Source organism: Harpia harpyja, chromosome 5 (genome assembly GCF_026419915.1).
Source record: "Harpia harpyja isolate bHarHar1 chromosome 5, bHarHar1 primary haplotype, whole genome shotgun sequence".
Lineage (NCBI taxonomy): Eukaryota > Metazoa > Chordata > Aves > Accipitriformes > Accipitridae > Harpia > Harpia harpyja.
The window spans coordinates 59535414-59547867 of NC_068944.1; the positions used below are offsets into that span (position 1 = coordinate 59535414).

General features: G+C 38.3%; 1 long non-coding RNA gene across 3 annotated transcripts in view; it reads left to right on the forward strand.

Moving 5' to 3' along the window:
* Positions 1 to 73: 73 nt before the first annotated feature.
* Positions 74 to 12454, forward strand: part of LOC128141845 (uncharacterized) — a 43821-nt gene continuing 31440 nt past the window's right edge. For all 3 annotated transcript variants that reach the window (XR_008235193.1, XR_008235194.1, XR_008235195.1), the window contains exon 1: positions 74 to 1232. This is a non-coding gene — a long non-coding RNA (uncharacterized LOC128141845). The remainder of the gene's footprint in view (positions 1233 to 12454) is intronic.

Genomic DNA, 12454 nt, shown 5'->3' on the forward strand with positions numbered 1-12454 from the left:
GGGGGAGGGGGAGGGGGAGGCGGAGGCGGAGGCGGTGGGCGCCTGCGCGGTGGGTTGTGGGTCGTGGGTCGCTGCGTGAGGCGGTGGGAGCGGGCGGTGGGAGCCGGGCCGCCTGGCAGGGGGACGCGAGCGGCGCTTCGGCAAGGGGCTTAAGGCTTTTGCTGTGTCGGTGCGGAGGGAGTGGCTGGGCTGAATCCTGGGCTGGTCTCCGCTTCTTTGAGGCGGTTGTAGGACCTGGCCGGCTGCGCGGGGTGGTGGGATCGCGGCCCTGTGGGGATGAGGCGGGGCCCCGCCTGCCCCCCCCCAGCCCTGCCCGCACCTCGGGCTGGGTGAAGGCGCTAGTATAGCGCGCTAGTAAGTGCTCAGAGTTTGTGTCTTGTGGTGGGGTCAACTTAATAGAACTTGGTTTCTGAAGTGGTGACTTTCTCCTTAAAGGAGCGTAGAGTAGCTTTGAGGTGTGAGTCCCAGCCCCACTGCTTTGTGCTCGGTGTGAGATCTTGACTTAATCTGGTAAGGAGGACCTGCAGGGGGTCCTAAAACTGTCTTTGGCACCGATGGAAGTAGTTATTAAGTGTTGGTCCGTGTTGACCGTGGTTCTGAGCTCTTAGTGGTGAGGGCATGACAGATGAGATGCAATCAGGAGGCTGGGGAGCTAGTGGGACAATGGCTTACACAGCGAAATCCAAGCAAGTGTGGAAATGTATTGTTGAGTTTAGCAAAAGAAGCAGGGGAATCACTGATGTTGATGATAACTTGGATAGTTCTTATAGCCAGAGTACAGAAAATAGCAAGTTCACCATGATGTTGACTCACCAGAACATTGAAAGATACAAAAGGTATTTTTTGGTTTTATAGTTTGCGAGTTTTCTGCTGATTTTTGTCAGGGCATACAGTTGATTCCAGTGCGTCAAGCCTCATCTCTTCACATAAAGTGTGACGTAAGCCTTTGTCACAAGGAAAATTCTCTCTTCCCTGAGCAGAGGCATAAATCGTTTGCTTAGTGAATCATGTAACTACAGACTATGTCAATGGCTGTATAGTAAGTTAATATAGTTGTAGTACAGATTAGTTTTAGAGTTGGTTGGTTTGTTTTAAATGTAAATGTGAAATGAGAAATAAGGAGTTAGTACATTTACTAAGCCATTCTTCAGGTTGCTGGTGATGTTCTCCCTGCCTTAACAGAAAGATGTAAAGGCTACAGAATTAAGGATGTGACAGGCTGGCTTTTAGAGGTAAGTCTTCAGAGCAGCTCAATGATTACAGTGGTTGAAGGTGTCCTGTAAGGAAAAAAAAGTATTTATGCAGGATGAATTAAGTCAGTTCTTCACATGACCCTGAGTTATTAACGCTTTTATGTAAATCTGTGGTGTGTGTAGTTTTGTATATAGTAACGCTCTTCACAGAACATCAGCTGTGGAAAATAATCTCTTTTTATATGCAAGACAACCTTGTATTTTTCATAGTAATTGCAGATGTAATTTGCTTTAAATGGTATCTATATGATACCTAGATATCGCTGATGGTATACATCATCTCCAGTGGTGAAGGCTATCCCCCTATAATACTTCTCCCATAGTAACTACGTGGCTTTCACCAAGGTCTGTTCAAAGCGGCTGTTGGTTGTTCCTTGTTACGGCAGTTAGTTTACAGAGCTGCCAGAGGAAAGCTGGCTGTGGAGTTGCCAGTGGAAGGCCCTCAGCAGTACAAAAGGCTAAAGGATCCAAGGCACTGTGCAGAGCTCAATTCTATTTGATGAGTGACTATCTGCAAGAAACAAGTACAGTAACGAGTGAAAAAGTATAAAGAACTAGCTGGGGAGAGCCTTTTAGCAGAAGGACCGTTACAACAATACTGTGCCAAGAGGAGCTGTCAGGACAACTGTTTGTTGGAAATTCCCAAAGTGGAATATATTCTGCACTGAGGACTACTGTTCTGAGAAAAGAGGATCGTGTCTAACTGCTTTAGCCATATCATTTATTGAAATAGCTACAGCCCTCTTGGTGAAAATTGTTCTAAAATACATTTAAGCTTTCATGGCAAAACAGTCTTAGCCAATCTTAAGTCAGTAACTGGAAATCTATTTTGAACTCTTGCACGTGCAAAACACCCGACTGAGGAATTATACAAGGCATAGTAGCCTCTAGGCCAAATTTCATTTTTGACATAGACCAGACTTGAAGCTGAAGTGCTTTAACCTAGTGGAGCGCTTCCCTTCTGGAAATTCAGTCCACTATACTAAAGATTCTTAAGTACCAGAGTACTTAAGATTGCTAGTTTGGTTCATGAAATAAAAGCCATTTGGCTAGAATTACCTAGAAAAATATCTTAAGAAAATCAACAGGAATGTGTCTTGCTCGGGCTGGGTCTTTTGATTTCATAGCTCTTACATAGTGAGGAAATGTCTGAAGGATTCCATTTACATAATTGGTTGTCATTTATCTTATTGTTAACACAGCAGTGGAATCCAACATTCTTTGAATTATTAGAATTAAATAATCACTAGGAAATCATAGTAAAATATTTTTCTGTCTCACATTATCAAAGGGAAATTGAACCTATTAACTTCTTCCACATTCTCTGACACAGAAGATATGATTCAAATCTTACATAACTTGTTTATTTTTTTCATTTTGGTATTTGTAATTCAGAAATGATATTTCTATCTTTTTTCTTTTAGCTTTGTTTATATCTGAAAAAAGATTTTAATTCCTGCATTCCATAAATATTTTTACACTTGTTAAAACAAAAATATTCCTAAAATCAAGAATGTGACATCTAGAAGAATTCACTGCTGTCAACTGTTTCTGGACAGCAGTCAAATTTACACTAAGCATATCTCATAATTCAGCTGAATTATCATAAAATAGAAGATGACCATGTTGAGGTGCTATTTAAAATATTTGGAAAAAAAAAAAGAGGAAACGCAAGAGTCCAAGATAGAAGTACCACATTAAAACTTCACAATTATTTGATACACTTTTTCTGGTGCAAGGATATTAGTAAAGAACTTGTCTAATGGAATAATAATTAAATTAGTGGAATTACTCTGCATTTGTACTAGTGGAACTTGCATAAATAAGCAGGTTTTCCTCACTTGAAAGAATGACTATATTAAAAATCTGAGAGCAGCAATGCTTATGTGATTGTATTTTACCAATGAATGGTGTTACGCTCTATCCTCAACTTGCAGTGTGACATTTTCTGTATTATTGGAAATACTTCTCTTATAAAAAACCCAAACAATTTATGGAACTCTATTGTCTTGCAAGGTTCACCGATAATTTGAATCAAGTGAATATTTTAATGGAAGTCAGTCAGTCAGTTCTAATACATTCTCTCTCAAGCTTTCAACCAAACTTAGGTTCTTGTAAAACAGGTAAATAGAATATTTTTTTTTCCCCTCCTCCACAAAGGTGATGAAGAATAGAGGAAGCAAAGAGATAATTATTTCATAAGGAAAGGGTATTTATGTGTACATTCCACTTGTGGGGAAAAATATTCTCTTTCTCATAGCTTAGAAATATAGGATACCTGTCAAAATAAAGGCTTAAGAGTTGAATCTCTTATACATGTAGATGTCTCTGCTGACTGACATCCTCTTAAAGGATACATCATGTATCATACTGGAACATGATAGGGTTAAAATTATAATTGCAAGGAAAACCATATGACTTGTGGCTTTGAGCCTGTTCTTAGTCTATTGCTTCGCTTTATTTAGAGGATGCAGTATATGAAAGGAATGGAGGGGGGGAACCTTTTACGCAGAAATAGTCTTTATCTTTCCACCCTGTGGTACAATTTTGATTTTGTTTGTCAAGGTAACAAGAAAAGGTAGGAGAAAGTATAATTTGATTTGAAAATAACAAATGCATCTTCATTGTTACCAGCTTGTCCAATTCTGTACTTTCAAGAGAGGTTTGAAAGGCCTGTTAGAAGGCAGAACTAGATCTGGGAATTACAGAAGACTTAAGTGAGCTTAGTTGGATTGCTTAGGAATAAATGAATTTGGCTCTCTAAGTATGACATAGTGTACTTCAACTATACAGAACAAGGCAAAGGAAATTTTAAGTAAAGCTTTTTATCCCAGAGTATTGGAATCAGTGAGGAAGGGCATAATTTAATCTCAAATCTTTATTATTGGTGATGATGGATGAGTATGAAAGAAACCAGCTTTGCTTTCCAATCCCAAGTTGTTTGCAGGAGAGAAATTTGGAGAAAAACCGTTGGAGTTCAAGTATACTTGAACTGGAGATCAGAGAAACAAATGAGGCTTTTCAAAATAAGCATGTTCTAAAGTTATTTTCCAAAATAGCATTATACGTTAAGCAGTACAATAAATCATGCGTTAAGTAACTTGAAATTGTTGCTCCTTTGATTTATTTAAAAAAAAAAAAAAGAAGAAAAGGGAAATAAAAGGGAGGAGAAAAAAGGAAATTTTCCCAGTGGGAAATATTTTTAAATGTTCTATCCCCAGGAAGTATTTGGGGAAACGTAATAGGTTACTATGAAGAATTTTCAATATAATCGATGTACAACAACTTGCAGTGAATATTATTTTATAAGTTTACATGTGGAAAGAACTGTACATGCTGATGAACAGCAAGCAGCTCTTATTGTATATTCTTTCTCTGTCTTTGACCATTGGATCAGTTTAGGTTCAGTTACGAAAAATTAAACATCTGTGAAATTATTGTACATGAAAACCTGAGTTGAAGGTGATACATATATTTATATCACCAGGCTTTTTGAAACAATCATTTGAAAACCATCTGAATTTGATACAAACCTGGTTGTAGCCATGAGTTTCATGACCTCTGTTCCTGTTATATGGTCTTTTTTTCATCTCAGGTATATTTTCTGATTGTGGCTTTAAAAATTTGCTCCCCTCTTCATTGTTCAGGAAACAGGGCTTGAAACTATCTCAGCTTATGATGTTTACATCCAAGTTTTTGTATTTTAAAATGTTTTAAAAATCTTTTTAGTACATAGAAAATGGTGAGGATGTTTGTTTCATGAGGACTTTAGTGTAAGGGTTGCAAACTGTAAGCATTATATAGCAAGTGAGTGCATTTCTTGAAGATTTTTTTGAGCTTTTTCCAAATAAAGGAGGGTAAAATAATTTTTTGTCACATTCACGTATGTTAGGTAGTACCTGCAGAAGTTTACCAGCTTGCGATGAATTCATTTTTGTTGTATCTTCTTCTTTTATTATATTTTAAATGTTCTGTTACTGCTTTATTTAGTACTGCATTAGTTTCTTTATTTAGTTACTGCAATATTTAAGTCCAACTTTGAAACTGGTAATGTTCCTTTCAGTAATTACAGCACATTATGGATACCATATTGCTCTAATAAGGGCTGGAAATTTGTAACATTCACAACCCTAAATTTGACTCCTAAATACAGGATTTTAAAGTACCTGAGCAAAAGTAGTACCCAAATTTAAACACTGTACATGCCCTGCTTGCACTCTAGGTTTATTAGGACCCAGGCAGCTCTGATCCAGAGGTCTACAGCTGTTAACATAAACATTGCACAACCTTTTTAAAAGCCTTACTAACTGAAGCACAAATAGATAGATCAATCCCACAATAAAATAATGCTCAAGTAAGCTGCCCCAAGAGTTTAAGGGGAAAAACAGGGGAAAAGAGGTGTATAATCCTTGATAAATATTCCATCTTTTTTTAGGTTCAAAATCCATAGCTTTGTAATCAGGTGGTGGGCCTGGCCATGAACTTAAACATCAGAAAACAGTTCAGAATCAGAATCAAGCAGAAGGGAGCTGTATCTCCTCCACTTCTTGTTATTTTTCCACCTACAATTTTTTTTTCATAAACCAGCCCACCACGCACCCTGGCCTGGGTTGCCAAATAGCTCATTTAACCTCCCATGAGGAGGAGGGTTATTATTCTCTTGGAGCAAGACAAAATTTAAAGGGAAGAGAGACCTAGGGTTGTTGTCTGGGCAAGTGGACAAGGCAGGTGTGGCAAATGAATTGAGAACGTTCCTCTATCCAAACTGTAAATGTTGCTGTGAGCAAATGGTCTGGACACTGGTTTCAGGTATCTTATGAAGAGCTTATAATTAAAATCAGGGGCACTCTTTAAACACATGGTTGCCTGGCAGCTGCATATTTACCTGCATTGACTGAAGAAATAATTTGTCATTTCTCAGGATCGTTCGTTAATCACTCTGCTATCAGCCTGCCCTGTTAATTGGGGTCTAGGCTTGCCCCAGTAACATGGAGGATGGGGTGTCAGAGATTGCAGCCCCATACCCATACTCCTGCCCCATTCTGTTGCAGGACAGGACTGGGACTGGCAAGCCTAGTCCTGCCTGCTTGCAGTAGCTTCACAGAAGTGAGTAGCTTGGGAAAGGGTGGTCTTGAATACTTGCAAGTAGTGCTAGATGCCTTTGTTGTGGGAGCCCTGTGGGGTATATAGTGTGTATTTAAGGGCAATCTGGAGATGTCGTATGAGCATGCTGTATAAATACAGGCAGGATATTTAACTTTTGGATGCCTTTATTGTACCTATCTTCAGGAGATCATGATAATGGTCACAGTTACTGTGGCAAATCCTACAAGAAAGCTGTGTTTAAAGTAGTCTAATATGTCCATGGCCTTGTGCATCAGTGTCAAACAGATGGCATTTGTTCAGAAAGGATGGCACTCTGCTACAGGCTGCAGGATACTAGCTTGTAATGTTCATGGGCAAGGCAGATTGGATCCATAGTGGATCTGGCTACTTGGCTTTATTCAAGAACCAACAGGATTAGAGCTTTTACCCTACTAGATTATCTTGCACGCACTTCCTCCCCCCCAGCATTATGTTCAGTAGGTCTTTGCTTCCCTTCCCAGCAGGGAGGTCACTGCTGGTCCGGGAACACGGGACACAAAGTCCTGTTGGATTGTGGTGTGACGATGCTCACAGTTACTGGCCTCGGGTGTTACAGACCAAGGTCCCTGAGCACCCCCTGGCAGTCATTTCCACACATACCCCCTGATCTCCAGGATCTTTCATCCAGCTGGGATTTTCACTGTCTTCTTTCCAGGCCCCTTTCTTTTCTCCAAAGCCATGTCTCTTTCTCAGGGCACCCTTCTTTGAGGCCCCTAGCCTCCTATTTTCTCAAGTAGTCTATGTGTAGAAACACAATGCATGATCAGCCTCCTAATTGGGAGTTCTGTCTCTGTATTAATTGGAGGAGTTGGGATGTGCCGCTCTTCAGTCACGGTTTTATCAAAATTTATAGCCAGACCGTACTGGTTGCCGGTAGGAAGCAGCAGTCTTCCTGAGAGTTCAAAAGTTCAGTTTCAGACATTCACACAGGTATAGAGACAGTTATCACCTGCCTGCTGGTGTTTAAACTTTTTTTTCCCCTACAACAATAATGCACCAAAGATGCCTGAAAATACAAAAAGAAACCATTGCTGTTCTCAGGCTTTGTCCATGGGAAGCGGACTGAGTCACCGTGCTAACTGCAAGAAAAACATTCCGGTCTTACAGTGTTCCCTGTACTCATCTCAAATTAACTTCTGCAGGAGGGATAGCATTTTAGGCGCATTTGTTGAGGAGGAAAATTGAAGCAGGGAGATGATAAAGACTTACTCAGAGCTAGCACAATAGATTGGTGGCAAGACCAGGGAAAGAGGAAAAGATCTGACCTCACTCTGGTCTCTTGCAGTACTTAATTGTTGTAGGGGCCTCCAGTCGGTAATGAGTCTAAGACAGTGGAAAGCAGAATTTCTCACGGGGGCGGGGGTTGTGGTGAAGATGTTCATTTCTCTTCTTTTGTTTGAGAGCTGTCTTTGAAGGCATTGTTCTTCCACAGCTGCAGTAGCCTACATTCATTGTGATAATTGTGGGACAATATGTAGAATGGATGATTGATACATGAGATAAAATTGTGTAAGAATATTACTAGAAGATCATATGGAGATAATAAATTACGCAAAGGCAGCTCAAAGAAATAAGCTAAGGACAATTTTTGTGGGGTACAATGTGGGAGATGGTACAGCAGATCCAAATAGGGATAAAAATGGGTAAGAGAAACAGCAACTAAAATGTTTGCTGAAACAAGTCACATAAAAGGACATGAGTTGAAGTATTACAGATAGGTAAGGCAGAAAAAATACAGTAAGTAGCTCATGGACAGAAAAGGAAACATTATCTATGCTCATGAAGAGCTGTGTACTCCCTGTGCACCCCGCCATCTTTTTTACATATCAGAAGGAGGTCTAAGTGTACTTTTTTCCTTCAGTAACAAATCCAGGTGTACAGGCAGGGTTGGGATATTTGGGAGGCTGCGACCGAGAGACACCACAGAGCTTGCAGATCAGTCAGACACATCCAAAGAGTCAGGAAGATGCAACAGTAGAGAGATTGCTGCCTTACAAAATGCGAGATGAATTCAATGGATTTTAAGGAGAGCACATGTGGATAGGAGGTACTCTCCCACACTCCTGAAGGGTGTAGGATATAGACAGCAGTGAGCAGGCAGTTTGGTTTGGGTTTGATTATATTTTTTTTGGAGACACCCTTTATAGATTTGTTACCAGCTCTGTGCTAAGGTTTTTGAGAGGCAGGTATTCTCACATTTTCCAACTCTTCTATTCTTGCTATTAATCAATTGTACTGTATGGCCTGGACAGTTTGAACACTCAGCAAATTTAGTTTTAAGAACATCTTGAAAGATTTTATAACCAGAAAGTTAAAGAAGTGACTAAAAAAAGGGAAGATGCAGCCTGCAGTGAGGAGAAATTGGTTTTACTACAGGAGTGTGTGAAGTGAAGATATTAACTTGTTATTAACATCCATCTATTGAGTCCATCACTTAAGGTTTTTAGCAGATACTGTAATAAACATGGCTGCTTTAGGAACAAGCAGTGGAAGGAGGAATGGTATAGGCACTCCTGTCAAATGGTCAAATTCACCCTGTGGTCATGGTCTTCTCTCCCCTTTGACAATAAAGGGAGATCAGGTACTGACTAAGATGCTGTGATTGCTTCTACCGGTACAAACTGGCTGAGAATCCTCATTCTAAATGCAGCCTCAGCCAGGAAGGTGAAGGGAAGGCTGACTTTCCTTTCTCACTGTTGTATGCATAATACAGTATTGATCTGCACCATTTGTATTACTGTTTTCAGTCAACAGATTATGATGTCTTAGACCTCAATAATTATTCCCTCCTTGCCTAACAAGACTGGTATTTCTAAATGTCCAGTATCATATCCTTGTAGACTAGTCTCCTGTGGCATGATATAATCTTAGGGAGTTTCATCTAAATCTGTTGAAGGCAGTGGGAAGGATCAGTTAATTTCAGTGGATTTTAGAGGGTCAGAAACAGATACAGGATTTGAACTAGAGCATTAGCATGATAGATAATATTATTGCCTGCAGCAGCACAGCATTTTCCACACTATATTAAATCACCTTAAGATATATAAGAGGTCCAGTTTTCTTTTCCCCTCCCAAAATACTGAAAGCATTTCAGTTGCCTGTGGTAATCTTTTACAATATTGTTATTTCAGAAATACAAGCATCACGAGCTACCTACAGGCACAGAGCGTTATGAAACTGCGATACATTTTAAGCTGTTGAAGCAACGTTTGTTCATGATGTTATGTGTTAAGTTTCATCCCACGGGGAAGGTGTGTGGGGTTTTTTTGTTTGGTTTTCTTGGTTGGTTATTTTTTTCAAGCTGAGTTCTTAGGCCCTGAAAAATGGAAGTGCTGATGTAATCTGAAATAGTATTTCCTGAAAGGCCATGTTAGGGCAATATTCTAGGAGTCTAATAAGCCCCATTGTGAGAGTCATTTGTCATTTTATCCCTACACGCAAATTTGTAAGGGTTAGTGAAGGCTATTTGTCAAAGTTAAATGCTGCTTAAAATTTTGTTTCCAAAATACAAGTAGTTTGTAAATATTACTAATTGTCCTTTTCAGATTATTTTGGTAAAAATAGTTTTGATATGACAGATGGGGAAGAAAGTGTCTAAGGTGAAATTGTTTATACACTTGCTTAATTATGAAGAACTAATCTTCTGTATAAATAGGTTCAAGCTGAGCCTGCACAGTTTTAGTCAGAAAATTAGGATGGTCTGTGTGTAAAAACTCCCTGTGCCGATAGCCAATACTCGGAAAAAATGCAGGTATTTTAAGTAGGATTGGTTTAAAAGGGGAAACTAGTGTATTGGTAGCTAAAAGTGTATGAATTGTGTATCCTACTGTTTGTTCTTCTCTAAATGTGAATGATTTCTTGCAATTCCAAAATGTCTTTGTCAGTATATATTTCAAAGTGTTACACTTGTAGATGGAAATTAAGCTTCCAGTCTAGTGAATTCCCCCTACTTAACTCTGATATGGTTTAATAAAGTTTTCATATAAAGTATTTGCAATACTAGGAAAAAGGCTAACTGAAGAACCCTGCCTTTACAGTAGCAAAATTATTTGTGGTTATTGCTTTTTAACATGTTCTTTAAAGCATGATTGTATGAAAATGCTTACAACTTGAAATCATATTCCACTTAACTATGGCATTAGCATTTTACAGGGAGTTGGATAAGAACCTTTCTTCTTTTAAATTAGAGGAATTTAGGGTTTTCTTTGTGTTTTTCATCAAGTTACTAGTTATTTTCTGACAATGCAAAAACAGAGTTTAGATAGCTGAATTCACAGTAAACTTCTTGTAGGCTTATAGGGTCTAATTTAAAGTAGCCCTTAGGTAAGCGATAGTCCTTCCATGTAGCTTGATAGCCAATCACCCTGATTCATAAAGCAAATACTGAAACAAAAAAAGGGAGTGCTTGTTTTCCTGAACTTTTTAATGAGCAAACTCTTCCCCAAAGATGGATCAAATCCTCTTTTTTAATTTATTCAGCATAAATGAATTAAATTGAAACCTGATTAGCTCACAGTTGGGAGAATCTCTCTGCAATGACTTGGAACACTTGCTAGGGATTAACCCCAAATCCCAGGCCATGTATTCTTCTGCACTGCCTTTTCTAGTGGCATCATTTGTTCATGTTAAGAGACTTTAGAGCCCTTCTTTTGGAGGTTGCTGAAAGACTTATGTGCCTTTCACCTGTGTTTTAAAATGCTTATATGTTAATATTAGACTCAACAATTCTCCAGTAAGAATTTTTGAGAATCAGTTAGTGAATCAATATTTATGAAGTTGAGTGTCTGAGTTACACAAAAGTATCATTATTTTACTCTAAGAAGTAGAGGTAGCAATTCCATTAGCTTGATGTCAAAGCTATGCCTGCGTCTTTTCTGCTAAAGACAAAAGCCCTTGTGAAAGTGCTTGCTCATTATCGAGAAATAACAGGATAATACTATGTAGTTAAGTATGTAAAATTTTATTCTTACATCAACAATTCATTAATGATAAGCATAACATTAGTCTGTTGACATACTGAATTTTTTAGAATAATCATTATACATCAAATGTTTTTAGAAGTTTTACAGAGAAGTCTCATTTTTAAGTCCAGATCATAGCCAAAAGGTGGCAGTATTCTATTCAATATTCATTTGCAAAACAGTATAAAAATGCATGTATTTGTTGACACTTTGCTTCTAGTATCAGATCAAACTGGATGATTGTATCCTGAAAATAATGTCGGTTTATGGAAAGGACTTATTTAGAATGAAATTAGAAATTAAATTTCTTGCTTATACCTGAAAGCTTGCAAAAAATAATCTATTACGTAAATTTTAAATATTAGGTGTGTGTAGTGTTTCACATGATATCTACATTGTCACTAAAAATTAACTTTGGGGTCTGGGTGTTTTTATGTAGTGCTTAAGAGCATCAGAACTTCTCCTCTAAGTGTTGGCAGAGTTAACTCATTTTACCTTCAAAAAGAGAGAAATTAATCTCCACATGCTTTTAATATGAGCCAAACCTGCTGCATTAAAAGCAATTTGTTTTGTACACCCTGGAGATGTTGTAATATTTTTCATAAAGTGAGTATGGGCTTTTTTGTGCTGAGACAACAATAAGTTGAAGAATTGTTGAAATATTGCTTTTCCTGCCTGCCAAGTTGTTTAACTATACATCAATGGTTTGTCTCGGAATACTTTGAGATAAAAGTTTAAATAATAGTGGGAGAGAATGCTTGCAAGTGCAATTATGTTCAAGCAGATGTTTCCATGTAAATTTTGATCCATAGTTATGTCAGATATAAATATGGAATTACTGTAGTTACAGAGTAAGTTTAAGTCCAATCCAGTAAATACATTTTTATGTTAATATGAAATACTTTTAAAAATCACTTCTTGTTACAGCCTTTTAGAAATAGTTAAGAATCAAAGATCTGTTCCCCAAATACTGGCCAGTCTATTTTCCTGTGAATATATTTCATCCTTCTAAGTGTTGAAAAGTTTTGATAAACATTATATGTGGGATAGAAGAAAACTTGATTCAGAGGGCAGGACCTGGGAAATCCAATTGAA